At 43.7% G+C, this 13063-nt stretch overlaps 1 protein-coding gene across 1 annotated transcript in view; it reads left to right on the top strand.

The window, feature by feature from the left end:
- Positions 1 to 6249: 6249 nt before the first annotated feature.
- The window catches only part of LOC121569507 (gap junction gamma-1 protein-like), a 41354-nt gene continuing 34540 nt past the window's right edge, over positions 6250 to 13063 (top strand). Inside the window, exon 1 of the mRNA XM_045209655.1 lies at positions 6250 to 6997. The gene's annotated coding sequence lies outside the window, so the exon portion shown is untranslated. The remainder of the gene's footprint in view (positions 6998 to 13063) is intronic.

The raw sequence follows: 13063 nt of genomic DNA, 5'->3' as shown, positions 1-13063 counted from the left end.
CAAAGCCTCTATCTTTAATTAGTCTTTCTGTGATCCCTCACGTTCTATCTCCTTGTCTCCTCCTCAGCTGTATTGGAGGAGAAGGTCCAAGGTCCATCCCCTAGGTCCTTCTTCAATGGGTTTTTGAGAAGGAGATGAGGAACGATGAATTGAGAAAGAGCCACAGGGAAAGGTAGCATGGTGGGGGAAAGAGGAATTGACCATGGAGAAAGAAGGTAAAACAAATGGACAGACTGATGGTTTTATTCCTAACTGAGCCTCTGCCTTGGTGCCCTGATGATAAATGTTAGAGTAAGTATGACGTCAATGATTCCCAAAGCTTTTCCACTGTGACCTAACTAAAGTCTGAGTTCACAAGGAATTGGCTCAGAGACACAATTTGGCTAAGACATATTTGCGTAATAGCTTAAATATAACTATATGTGCGTTAGGAAGCAGGGCTTGATACAGTACACTTGACTAATAATGGATTATTCCGTTGTGTCTTGATGGCTTGGTGTATGGCTAACACTGTGGCTGTCACACCTAGAGAGCACTCCGACATCTCAGCTGTACACACATCATAATTACTAGAATGGACACGGGGAGACGCATGGTGGGGACAGGACAGGACCGGGAGGGCTAAAAGAGTAGCTTTGACATTTTGACTGAATGTCAATTGTGAGAACTCTGTGGGTGTGGTTTTAATTCGCGGAGACATCGGTACATTGAGATTTGGATATTGTGATCTTATCTTCAGTGTGTATAGAGTCATGGGAAAAAAAAAAAATCCTGCTCCCACACACTGTTGAATGTTCAAGCAGGTTATTAAAAGTCCAAAGCAGCTGTTATCTCTATCAAATCATTTCTGGGTAACATTTAAGTACCTTACTGTGATTGAGTTCAATTAAAATGATCAAAAAGAAACAAATAGCTTCTTACCAAAGTGAAAATTCTCAAGCAAGAATTTTGCTAGGACCGTCTGGGAGTGGTCTGAGCGGGGAGGGGAAAATTGAAAACTAGCTGTTATTGGCAGAGACGTTTGGAGTTCTCTTATTGGTCTATTAACTAATTTACCGCCTGGTGATGTCACCAGGCAGGCCAAAACTCCATCCTACGAAAACAGGTGAAATTATTTTTGGCCATCAAGTAAAACGCTATGTCTGGTGCAAACCCAACACCTCTCATCACTCCGAGAACACCATCCCCACAGTGAAGCATGGTGGTGGCAGCATCATGCTGTGGGGATGTTTTTCATCGGCAGGGACTAGGAAACTGGTCAGAATTGAAGGAATGATGGATGGTGCTAAATACAGGGAAGTTCTTGAGGGAAACCTGTTTCAGTCTTCCAGAGATTTGAGACTGGGACGGAGGTTCACCTTCCAGCAGGACAATGACCCTAAGCATACTGCTAAAGCAACACTTGAGTGGTTTAAGGGGAAACATTTAAATGTCTTGGAATAGTCAAAGCCCAGACCTCCAATTCAATTGAGAATCTGTGGTATGACTTAAAGATTGCTGGTCACCAGCGGAACCTATCCAACTTGAAGGAGCTGGAGCAGTTTTGCCTTGAAGAATGGGCAAAAATCCCAGTGGCTAGATGTGCCAAGCTTATAGAGACATACCCCAAGAGACCTGCAGCTTTCTGCAAAAGGTGGCTCTACAAAGTATTGACTTTAGGGGGGTGAATAGTTAACCATGCTCAAGGTTTCTGTTTAATTGTCTTATTTCTTGTTTGTTTCACAATAAAAAATATTTTTCATCTTCAAAGTGGTAGGCATGGTGTGTAAATCAAATGATGCAAACCCCCCAAAAATAAATTTTAATTCCAGGTTGTAAGGCAACAAAATAGGAAAAATGCCAATGGGGGTGAATACTTTCGCAAGCCACTGTAGATATAAAACACAGGAAAATCACGTTTTTTGACTGCACTGGGCCTTTGAATGCAACGTTTTGAAACGTTTTATGAGTTTTTGTATCTTGTACCTAAAAGTAAACTTGGTACATGTAGACGTCCGATGTCATCAGTGTTGTCACAGTGTCAACAACAGCATTTACAAGAGTCTCAGTTTCTTGCTACAGTGGGGAGAACAAGTATTTGATACACTGCCGATTTTGCAGGTTTTCCTACTTACAAAGCATGTAGAGGTCTGTAATTTTTATCATAGGTACACTTCAATTGTGAGAGACGGAATCTAAAACAAAAATCCCGAAAATCACATTTTATGATTTTTAAGTAATTAATTTGCATTTTATTGCATGACATAAGTATTTGATACATCAGAAAAGCATAACTTAATATTTGGTACAGAAACTTTTGTTTGCAATTACAGAGATCATACGTTTCCTGTAGGTCTTGACCATGTTTGCACACACTGCAGCAGGGATTTTGGCCCACTCCTCCATACAGACCTTCTCCAGATCCTTCAGGTTTCGGGGCTGTCGCTGGGCAATACGGACTTTCAGCTCCCTCCAAAGATGTTCTATTGAGTTCAGGTCTGGAGACTGGCTAGGCCACTCCAGGACCTTGAGATGCTTCTTACGGAGCCACTCCTTAGTTGCCCTGGCTGTGTGTTTCGGGTCGTTGTCATACCGGAAGACCCAGCCACGACCCATCTTCAATGCTCTTACTGAGGGAAGGAGGTTGTTGGCCAAGATCTCACGATACATGGCCCCATCCATCCTCCCCTCAATACGGTGCAGTCGTCCTGTCCCCTTTGCAGAAAAGCATCCCCAAAGAATGATGTTTCCACCTCAATGCTTCACGGTTGGGATGGTGTTCTTGGGGTTGTACTCATCCTTCTTCCTTCTCCAAACACGGCGAGTGGAGTTTAGACCAAAAAGCTATATTTTTGTCTCATCAGACCACATGACCTTCTCTCATTCCTCCTCTGGATCATCCAGATGGTCATTGGCAAACTTCAGACGGGCCTGGACATGCGCTGGCTTGAGCAGGGGGACCTTGCATACGCTGCAGGATTTTAATCCATGACGGCGTAGTGTGTTACTAATGGTTTTCTTTGAGACTGTGGTCCCAGCTCTCTTCAGGTCATTGACCAGGTCCTGCCGTGTAGTTCTGGGCTGATCCCTCACCTTCCTCATGATCATTGATGCCCCACGAGGTGAGATCTTGCATGGAGCCCCAGACCGAGGGTGATTGACCGTCATCTTGAACTTCTTCCATTTTCTAATAATTGTGCCAACAGTTGTTGCCTTCTCACCAAGCTGCTTGCCTATTGTCCTGTAGCCCATCCCAGCCTTGTGCAGGTCTACAATTTTATCCCTGATGTCCTTACACAGCTCTCTGGTCTTGGCCATTGTGGAGAGGTTGGAGTCTGTTTGATTGAGTGTGTGGACAGGTGTCTTTTATACAGGTAACGAGTTCAAACAGGTGCAGTTAATACAGGTAATGAGTGGAGAACAGGAGGGCTTCTTAAAGAAAAACTAACAGGTCTGTGAGAGCCGGAATTCTTACTGGTTGGTAGGTGATCAAATACTTATGTCATGCAATAAAATGCATATTAATTCCTTAAAAATCATACAAGAGATTTCGTCTCTCACAGTTGAAGTGTACCTATGATAAAAATTACAGACCTCTACATGCTTTGTAAGTAGGAAAACCTGCAAAATCGGCAGTGTATCAAATACTTGTTCTCCCCACTGTATATAATCAAGTCCCCACCCCTCCTTTGATGGCGTCTGTTGTGACAGTGTTTGATCAAGTCCCTCTTCCACACTGCTGGTATAAACTGTACAGTGTGTGAATGTGTCTTTTAACCATATGCGGTGGTCCAGTCTCTCTCCCTACCCCGTGCTGGCTAGCGTGAGTTGTGATCGTGCGTGGCCCTGGGCAGCGGGACGGATGGCAGCGGTTCCTGCCGGTCTGAACGCACGTCCCCTGAGCGCTCACTGCAATCTGTGGACTTTGCTGCTAAATATAGATGAGAGATACTAGAGACTCTGCTCTGCTATGGCCTGGCTGAGGGCACCTTCCCCAGCAAGGCCTTCCCTTCCCTCTTCCTCTCTCCTCTCATCCACTCTCATCTGTCTCTTTTCATCCTCCTTTTCATCTGCTCGATCCGTCTTCTTTTCCTCTCCTCTCTCTCGGCCTATCTTCTCCTACACCTCTGGTTCTGTCATGTGCCTCTGCCTCTCTCTCTCTTTCAGTCTCACCTCTCCCTCTCCTCTACATCACAAGCAGTCAGATACATTCCTCTCAAATCCACCCCCCAGCAGAAAACATATTAATGTCTACTGTGATAAGAAATTGAATTATAGATCATATTATTTACATTCGTTTGTCAGTGCTACCAACCACATTACCCGTAGACTGAGCAGACACTGGTGGCTAAATGCTCATTATAAACTGGGTGGTTCGAGCCCTGAATGCTGATTGGCTGACAGCCGTGGTATATCAGACTGTATACCATAGGTATGACCAAACATTTATTTTTACTGCTCTAATTACATTGATAACCCGTTTATAATCGCAATAAGGCACCTTGGGGGTTTGTGGTATATTGGCCATATACCACACCTCCTCGTGCCTTATTGCTTAAATATATTTCTCCCTTTATCAGCAGATGACTAGACAGTGGTAGACAGAAGGTGGCTTGATGACAGAGCTGTATGTATTCCTAGAGGTTATTTCCTAATCCTTTAATGGGGAGGGGGGTTTGTAGCTGCCCTGACCTCCCCTCCATCCTTCCCTTCCTGAATAGTCAGACATGTCCTAGAGACACAGGGGGTTGCCATTGCTGCCTGGCCGGCCGGTCCGTGACAAGTGGTGATCCGGCAAGGTCGGAATTCTGAACAAACAAAGGGAAAGAAAAAAACACATGACTATGTGACTCCCTCACCCCTAGGGCACCTGAAGGACCCAAAACACTGAATCATCCTCTGATGATGAGAGATCACAGGATCTGTGGAGGTCAGGCCACACTGCAGAACACAGTCAGCCAGGCAGGGAGAGTCGGGCTGGGGTTGGCTGCACAGACACATGCCTGCCCGAAAAAGCAAGACAGAGGGGGTGGAGTACATTGGAACCACATTGGAATTAGGCCTCAAACTAAGCTAGCCTTGTTTCAATTTGCCAGATTAACCATGTGTTCCCTGGCTTCACACAAAGGCAGATCAAGACCAGACCCCATCTCTCTCAGTACTGAGCAGTTAGGGAATGGGATGGATGGAGTGGCTATGTTCCTTTCCAGTATGGAGCAGAAATTAGAATGTTAATGTTGTTTCCAGTGAATCAAGAATGGAAGATTTGACTCCATGGGATCATGAAATGGAAGGGACTTTGGAACTTAATTTCCCCCTTGGGACACTGTTGTCTGGGGCCTGGTGGTGGTTGAGACTGACATTTACACTCTGCATTATGGGTCATCAAACTGTGTCACTCTCCATCCAACAGAGTGAAGTAATCAAAGTTGTATTGGGATCCCAACTTTCCCCTCTCCTCTGGCTCTTAGTGTTGAGCAGGCGCAACTGAACAGAACGAACGAGTGTAAACCTGGCATCAGCCTCTTCTCTGGGCGCCCTCACAGGCAGAGCCCAGACCCAACCAATCCTGTCAAGCCTGTCCTGATTTGACAGGCGCTATCACTATGGAGAGAGGATGAGGGACTGCCACTGGTCACAGCGGGAATTCGGTTCCGTTGTCACTCTCCATTTCATTGCCCCGCGGTGATGTCAAGAAGGACCTGCATTGTTCTACGGTTGGAACTTTCCGTGTCTCTTCGCGCGCTTCTCCGTGATGGAAGAAGTAGAAAATGGGGTGTCAGCGCAACAGCTCCTTTAATAAGAAACGTAAGTCTTCAATCAGTCATTTTTAGGGTAAGTACAGTCACTTCGATTTTGAATTGGCATTGAGGTAAAGTGAACATTCTATGGGCTTGTGCGTTAATCGGGAATTAGATAGGGATTCGGTTACTCTAACATAAAATCTAACAGTTAATTTGGTGGAGAAGAAATTGCCTACAGAAGTAGATTATCACAATATTGTTCACCTTATTTTTTTGCACATCTAATTCTGCAGACAGTTCAAGGTTAGGTAACTAACTTTTACACAATTTAATTTGTTACATTTAAATGTTCCCTCCCCCCAGATATAGCTCATATGTTTAAATAGTTGTCTGTTAATGCAAAGGAATTGGCTCCGCAACGTGCGGTGATGTTGTTTATTATGAGTTGTGTCACCAAAATCCAAGATGTGTAACCTGACGGGCACGCGCACTGTCAAAGATGCGCAACATCCCACCTTTCTTTCGCATCACATAGACATCACTGCGCTTCTGACAGAAAATCGAGCTGTCGCTCTCCGGTGTCCATCGTATCTTCAAACAAAACGTGTCAACTCGAAGTCTACCCAGCGACTATGCCATGCCAAATGGTAAACAAACGCTAGCTTGCCATATTAAATACGAGAGGAGAAATCACTGTCGGATTGAGGTGGATTAGACCAGTTGAAATCACTTGCACAAGACATCAACTCTCTGGTTTTCCGTCGATGAAGCGACCCAATAAGGAACAATAAGATATTCGGCACATGTGAGCGATTCATGGCTTTGTTAGACATTTAGAATTGTGGCAAGCCAATTCAGCGACAGACATGAACAAAAGAACGATTGCTCTCAAGAATTTGTCTGAGAAGCTGATGCTACTGTTCCATATGCAAAGAAGCCTTTAGACCCGACAATAATAGGCTACCAAAATGACAAGACTCTTCTGGAATGCGCTCATTGGGATTTTGGCATGCATTTTACGGAAAATAGAACTTCGCTTTAATCGACGTCCTTGTATCATGAGAGAATAATATTTGTCCTAGGAACATGGACAAAGAATGCACAAGCTTTCCCTGATGCGATGAGATACTCTTCAAGTTCTCTTGAGAATTGAAGCCAACCATATCAACACCGACAAAAATTCAAGTTTGGACTGTGTTTAAAGCCAGAACCGACAACCAATTTCACGGGAACACCGTATCTATATTAAAGCATCTTCACAGACTCGCAGAGCGGTAAGAATTTCTATCTTATTCAATAATGATACTGCTCTTTATTTGCCTATTCATTGTCTGCACGAGGCTGTGTTCCGTCGTGCGTATTGGTTAGCCTTGGGTAACTAATGCGCCTTTGCAACAATGGTAAATCGAACGCACATTTTTGCATGGTCTGTCATAATTTGTGATATACAATTTGCATTGCCTGTTTCACCGTTATGTTGCCTACAGGCCTACTGTACATTAGTATCACCAGGAGGGCAACTCTCAGCCGACCACACCGGCATGCACATGTGGTTGGAGGCGCGGATTAGATTGACGCGGCTAAATTGCGCGATTTGAATCTATTTTGTGCTTGCAATCCGTTAATTGTATATATGGTTATTTAAATTAAGTGTATAAATAAGTGAATTCGGTTTTCATGTCAATAAGTGCTTCATTAGCCTATCCTTTGTTACAGAATATTGACAGTTGTCATGTTGGATGATGATTGTTTTTGTTAGTATGCATTCATTTAAATCTATATAGCTTTTAGGAACTAGTGCTTGGGTACTCATAGATTCATTAATGATCATGTGCAGTGCGCTCAATGAATGGGATTAGCAAGCGTTCCTTAGTAACAGTCAATGAGTTGGGGACAATAGGCACTGGAGCGTTACCTACTGTTCATACTGTATAGGATTTACTACTATGCACCTTTGCACAATAAGCCAATACACAAGGGACATTTAGTTGTCAAGACATACAGATCTATTTTTATTAGTATTTTTGGAAAGGTTGTTAGGCTATTCAGAATATCTCATACGAATATGGTAACATTAAAAATGATTCATCTTTATTACATTGTTATGACATTATTATTAAATAACAATTAAATAATAATTATTATTATTATTATGAAAGGAGCAAAAGAGTGAGTCGTAGACAGTGGAAGAAGGTTAGGCCTACATTCCAAAAGCTATACCCTGATTTTCACAAATGGCCCTCATCCCCATAGCCACCTATTCAGTTTCTCTCCATTCTGTGGGTGTTGCGTTATTAACCACCTGATTCTCTAATCCATGCAAGTATTAATTTTGAACAACTTCCCTCTCCCTGGATATATTTAATTTATCTGTAATGGGTTCAGTCAGAGGCATCACTTAGTATGGTGGTTAACCCCAGAAATAGCCTGGGTATTCCATTCTTATGTTATTGTAATGAGTTCCTGTTCCATTATCCTGTATGCACATGAAATATACACTGAACAAAAATATAAACGCAACATGTAAAGTGTTGGTCCCATATTTCATGAGCTGAAATAAAAGATCCCAGAAATGTTCCATATATACAAAAAGCTTATTTCTCTAAAATGTTGTCCAAAGATTTGTTTATAACCCTGTTAGTGAGCCTTTCTCCTCTGTAAGATAATCCATCCACCTGACAGGTGTGGCATATCAAGAAGCTGATTAAACAGCATGATCATTACACAGGTGCACCTTGTGCTGGGGACAATAAAATGCCACTCTAAAATGTGCAATTTTGTCACACATCACATTGCCACAGATGTCTCAAGTTTTGAGGGAGCGTGCAATTGGCATGCTGACACCAGAGCTGTTGGCAGATAATTGAATGTTAATTTCTCTACCATAAGCCGCCTCCAACGTCGTTTTAGAGAATTTGGCTGCATGTCCAACCGGCCTCACAACCACAGACCATGTGTATGGCGTTGTGTGGGCAAGCGGTCTGCTGATGACAACGTTCTGAACAGAGTGCCCCATGGTGACGGTGGGGTTATGGTATGGGCAGGCATAAGCTACGGACAAAAAACACAATTGCATTTTGTCGATGGCAATTTGAATGCACAGACTTGACGAGATCCTGAGGGCCATTGTCGTGCCATTCATCCACTGCCATCACCTCATGTTTCAGCATGAAAATGCACAGCCCTATATTGAAAGGATCTGTACACAATTCCTGGAAGCTGAAAATGTTCCAGTTCTTCCATGGCCTGCATACTCACCAGACATATCACCCATTAAGCATGCTTGGGATGCTCTGGATCGACGTGTACAACAGCATGTTCCAGTTCCCGCCAATATCCAGCCATTGAAGAGGAGTGGGACAACATTCCACAGACCACAATCAACAGCCTGATCAACTATATGCTAAGGAGATGCATCGCGCTGCATGAGGCAAATGGTAGTCACACCAGATACTGACTGGTTTTCTGATCCACGCCCCCACCTTTTTTTTAAGGTACTGTATCTGTGACCAACTGATGCATATCTGTATTCCCAGTCATGTGAAATCCATAGATTAGGGTCTAATTAATTTATTTCAATTGACTGATTTCCTTATATGAACTGTAACTCAGTAAAATCTTTGAAATTATTGCATGTTGCGTTTATATTTAGGTGCATCCGGTTTCTATGTAGTATCTAACACTGACAGACTGGGATTGACTTCAACATGTGTTACAATGACTTTGCACCAAGCTGCAGGAACACAATGTCTGTCTACAAAATGTAGATGCATTTTATATAGCCCAGCACCAACAGAAAAAGCTCTAGTCATGAATTCTACGTATTGGTTTGTATTAAACATGGATGATATGTATTTATTCTGTGTCTCCTCTTTGGTGAGATGACCGTTGAGCCATCCCCTCATTCCCAATACCTTCCTGTCCTCCTCTCTGCTTTTAGATTTACTAGGTGTGTTTTTGCAATTCTCTTAATTTCCACCATGGGAATGTGGTACACATATTTTTTAGGCAGTCTATCTCTGTCCCCCCCAACACCCCCCAGACCAGCCCCCTTAATCCTGAGCTCTCATTTTAGTCCCAGGAGAGTGTGTGGGAGACCCGGCCACTGGAGGGGGGGTCAGCAGGGAGACCAGCCTCCCTGGCCCCAGTGCTGAGAGAAAGATGAGGAGTAGAAACATTAACACCATCCCCTCATCAGTTCATCTTATTATCATGACTGATGTGCTCTTCTCCTATTTTCATTCAAAACACATATATTGGTCTCAGTTGAATCATCTGTTGGGGGAAACCACTGGGCCAGACTTTATACTGTAGAGAATAAAATATAATGGATCAATGAAGGGATCAAATCATGGATTTTAGAGTCTGCTAGGTGATAGAAGATCTCCCCTTGAATAATTGTGTAGATTGTAAAATAAATCATAGCTGTTGTCCAATAGGAGTCTAATCATGGACCTAAAAATGGTCTACGTCTGAATAATGGTGTATGCCGACGGACTGTATATTGCAAAAGATGTCCTGAAAATGTAGTGTGCTCTTTCAGAAAACGATTTTAAATTCACCTTGTTTAAATGTTTAGTCATTTAGCAGACACTCTTATCCAGAGCGACTTACAGTTAGTGAGTGCAGACATTTTCATACTGGCCCCCTGTGGGAATCAAACCCACAACCCTTGCGTTGCAAGCACCATGCTCTACCAACTGAGCTACACGGGGCAATAGTGTGAATGTCACTGTAGAGGGTTCCTCACTCTCCGTACAATTTTCTAGCTGCATGTCACAAGAGCTGAAATGCCTAGGCATTATGTGTATATCCAGTTTAGCAGACGTAAACACACCTCAGATTTAACCCTGGTCACACAGCACACAGACAGAGAAGACTGAGGCTTTGTGTCTGAAACGCAAATGCTTTAGATTCCCTCCATTTTCCTCTTGGCTAGTGCTTTTTTAAATGAGAATAATCTTGAGTTAAGGTAAAATGGAGGGGCCTGTTTTATTGAATACTGTTAATGGTTGTTGTACATTGGGTTTGTTGTGTGAGAACTGACAGTCTTGGTCTGGTATGCAGCTTTGGAAAAATGTGAATAATTTATGTTCTGTTTTTGGGGGGGCTGTATGTCCCTGGGTTTTAATGTGGTTTATGTTGTGGAACAGTTTGGTTCTGGTATGATGATTGTGCTGTTCTTGTAGAACATCTTGGTTATGGGTTGTTGATTGAGCCGGTCTTGTGAAACTGTTTTGCTCTGGATTATGAATTTGGCTAGTCTTAGAACTGTTTCAATTTCAGTAAGATATTGGGAAGATTAATTGAACACTTGACCACCATTTTGTGACACAAAGCATTCCTCTATCTACTGACGGAAGGTCATACTGTATGTGAGTTAAGGAAGCGAGTAGAGGATTTTAAAATGTGTGTGGGGAGATGGGTGTGTTAAAGAAAAGTGTCTTTCTTGAGAAAGATCGATTACTTTGACCTTGCTGTTTTTTAAATCATATTATTTTTCCTAATTATTGTGTAAGATTAATGAGAGTGCACTTTTATCTACACAATTCCTTTGTTCTTGCTTGTTCTTAACACTGACATAGAAACGTGGTGGGGTGGCTCTAGTCCATTACACAAGATTAACATAACTTTATTTGGCAATTGTACACAAAAGGTCCAGCTGAAATTTGACTTCTGCTTTATCCCAACCCCTCCGAACATCCCAACAAAACTACACAGTGAGCAGTGGGGAGGGATCATGTCCTCGTCCTCATGACTCATGATGACTTGACGTCAGTGTGAGGAGAATGTCCCCTGCAGTCACCCCTGACCCCCCCTTAAAACACAAATGTCTGTAGTTGACATTCCACATGTAACGATGAGTCTGTCATTTTGTAAAGCAAGAGAAATTGCTCATTTTCCTAACTAAGGAAATCCGTATCGTCATGATTCATACACCATACTTATCAAGGCAATGTTGGGCGGGAAAAAGCCAACTGTGTCATTTGTTAATTTACTTGCACCCTTCAGATATTGAATACTTGTAGACAGGCTTATAGAGAGCCATAAATGTTTGTCAGACCAGATGTTAGATACTTTATATCAGTGTTATAAAGGTCTCTAATGCAAAGGAAAATGTATGTGTGTGCATGCGGGCCTGTGTGCATCCGTGCGTGCGAGCATCTGTGTGTGTGTGTGCGTGTGTGTTTGTGTGTGTGTACAGACTGTGATATCTGGTTTACCTCAGCATGTGCTCCTGACGAGAGGTGAACAGCCGAGCAAAATGCATACAGCCATGAGACTCCTTCCCACTGGGAATGTCACTGCTGAACACGGGGATCCGCTCAGACACATGTGCCTCGCGTAACACACACACTGGCGCGCATGCACGCACACACACACCATCTCGCTCTCTCACACACACACACACACACCGTCTCAAACACACACAGATTCACACACTGCTCATACACAAAGAGACGTTTACACTCCGTTCATCGTGGGACATACATATTCACACAGATTTCTCAGACTCATGAGTCAGGGCGCCGTGACGCATTTACATACAAGCATAGGGGAGACGGCACGGGCCGTAATGCGTGGAGACAGGTCTCATGCCTACTGCTCGCAAGTCACTAAAGGGGTGGCGCCGCAAAGCGAAATACTGGGCTGCACTACACACAGTAGGAAGGAATGTACTGTAACCACAGAGATGCTTGTCATTCACTCAATGAAACTGAGATCTGTGTGTGTTGTGTGTGGGTGTATGTACGTGGACGTCTGCGTGTGAGGTGCAGCTGTTGCTAGGGTGAAATATAGCCAGGACGGAGGATGCACATTTGCACTGTTCAAACATAATCGCATACTCAGTGCCGCTTGAATTGTATTATATTGAGATACTGTATCTTGGCTCCTTAAACCAAAGCCTTTCTTCGCCTGCCCGAGTGCTAAGCTCTGTGGCTAATAAGTAGCTCTACACGCACGCACGCACGCACGCACGCACGCACGCACGCACGCACGCACGCACGCACACACACACACACACACACACACACACACACACACACACACACACACAGTGTGATACTAAGGTGAAACATGCTGTGAAACACTCTGACAGATTATCAGGAGGTTGTCTCTGCTGCGGTGGAACACACAGAGAAAACCCTTTCACACACACACACATGCAAGGGTCATCTGCAGGGTGCAGAGACTGATGTGGTCATCTATAAGAATCCAGTAGGGGATCTGTGTCACAGTGCTGTGCACGGCGAAGGATGCACGGATTTGTCCAGCAGCGCTCACTTCTCATGCCCCATTGGCTTAGCCAGGCCAGACGTGGCTGCATGGGCTCTGTC

Source organism: Coregonus clupeaformis, chromosome 30 (assembly GCF_020615455.1).
Source record: "Coregonus clupeaformis isolate EN_2021a chromosome 30, ASM2061545v1, whole genome shotgun sequence".
Lineage (NCBI taxonomy): Eukaryota > Metazoa > Chordata > Actinopteri > Salmoniformes > Salmonidae > Coregonus > Coregonus clupeaformis.
Note: the sequence above shows the minus strand (reverse complement) of the source record. Positions and strands in the feature narration are given on the sequence as shown.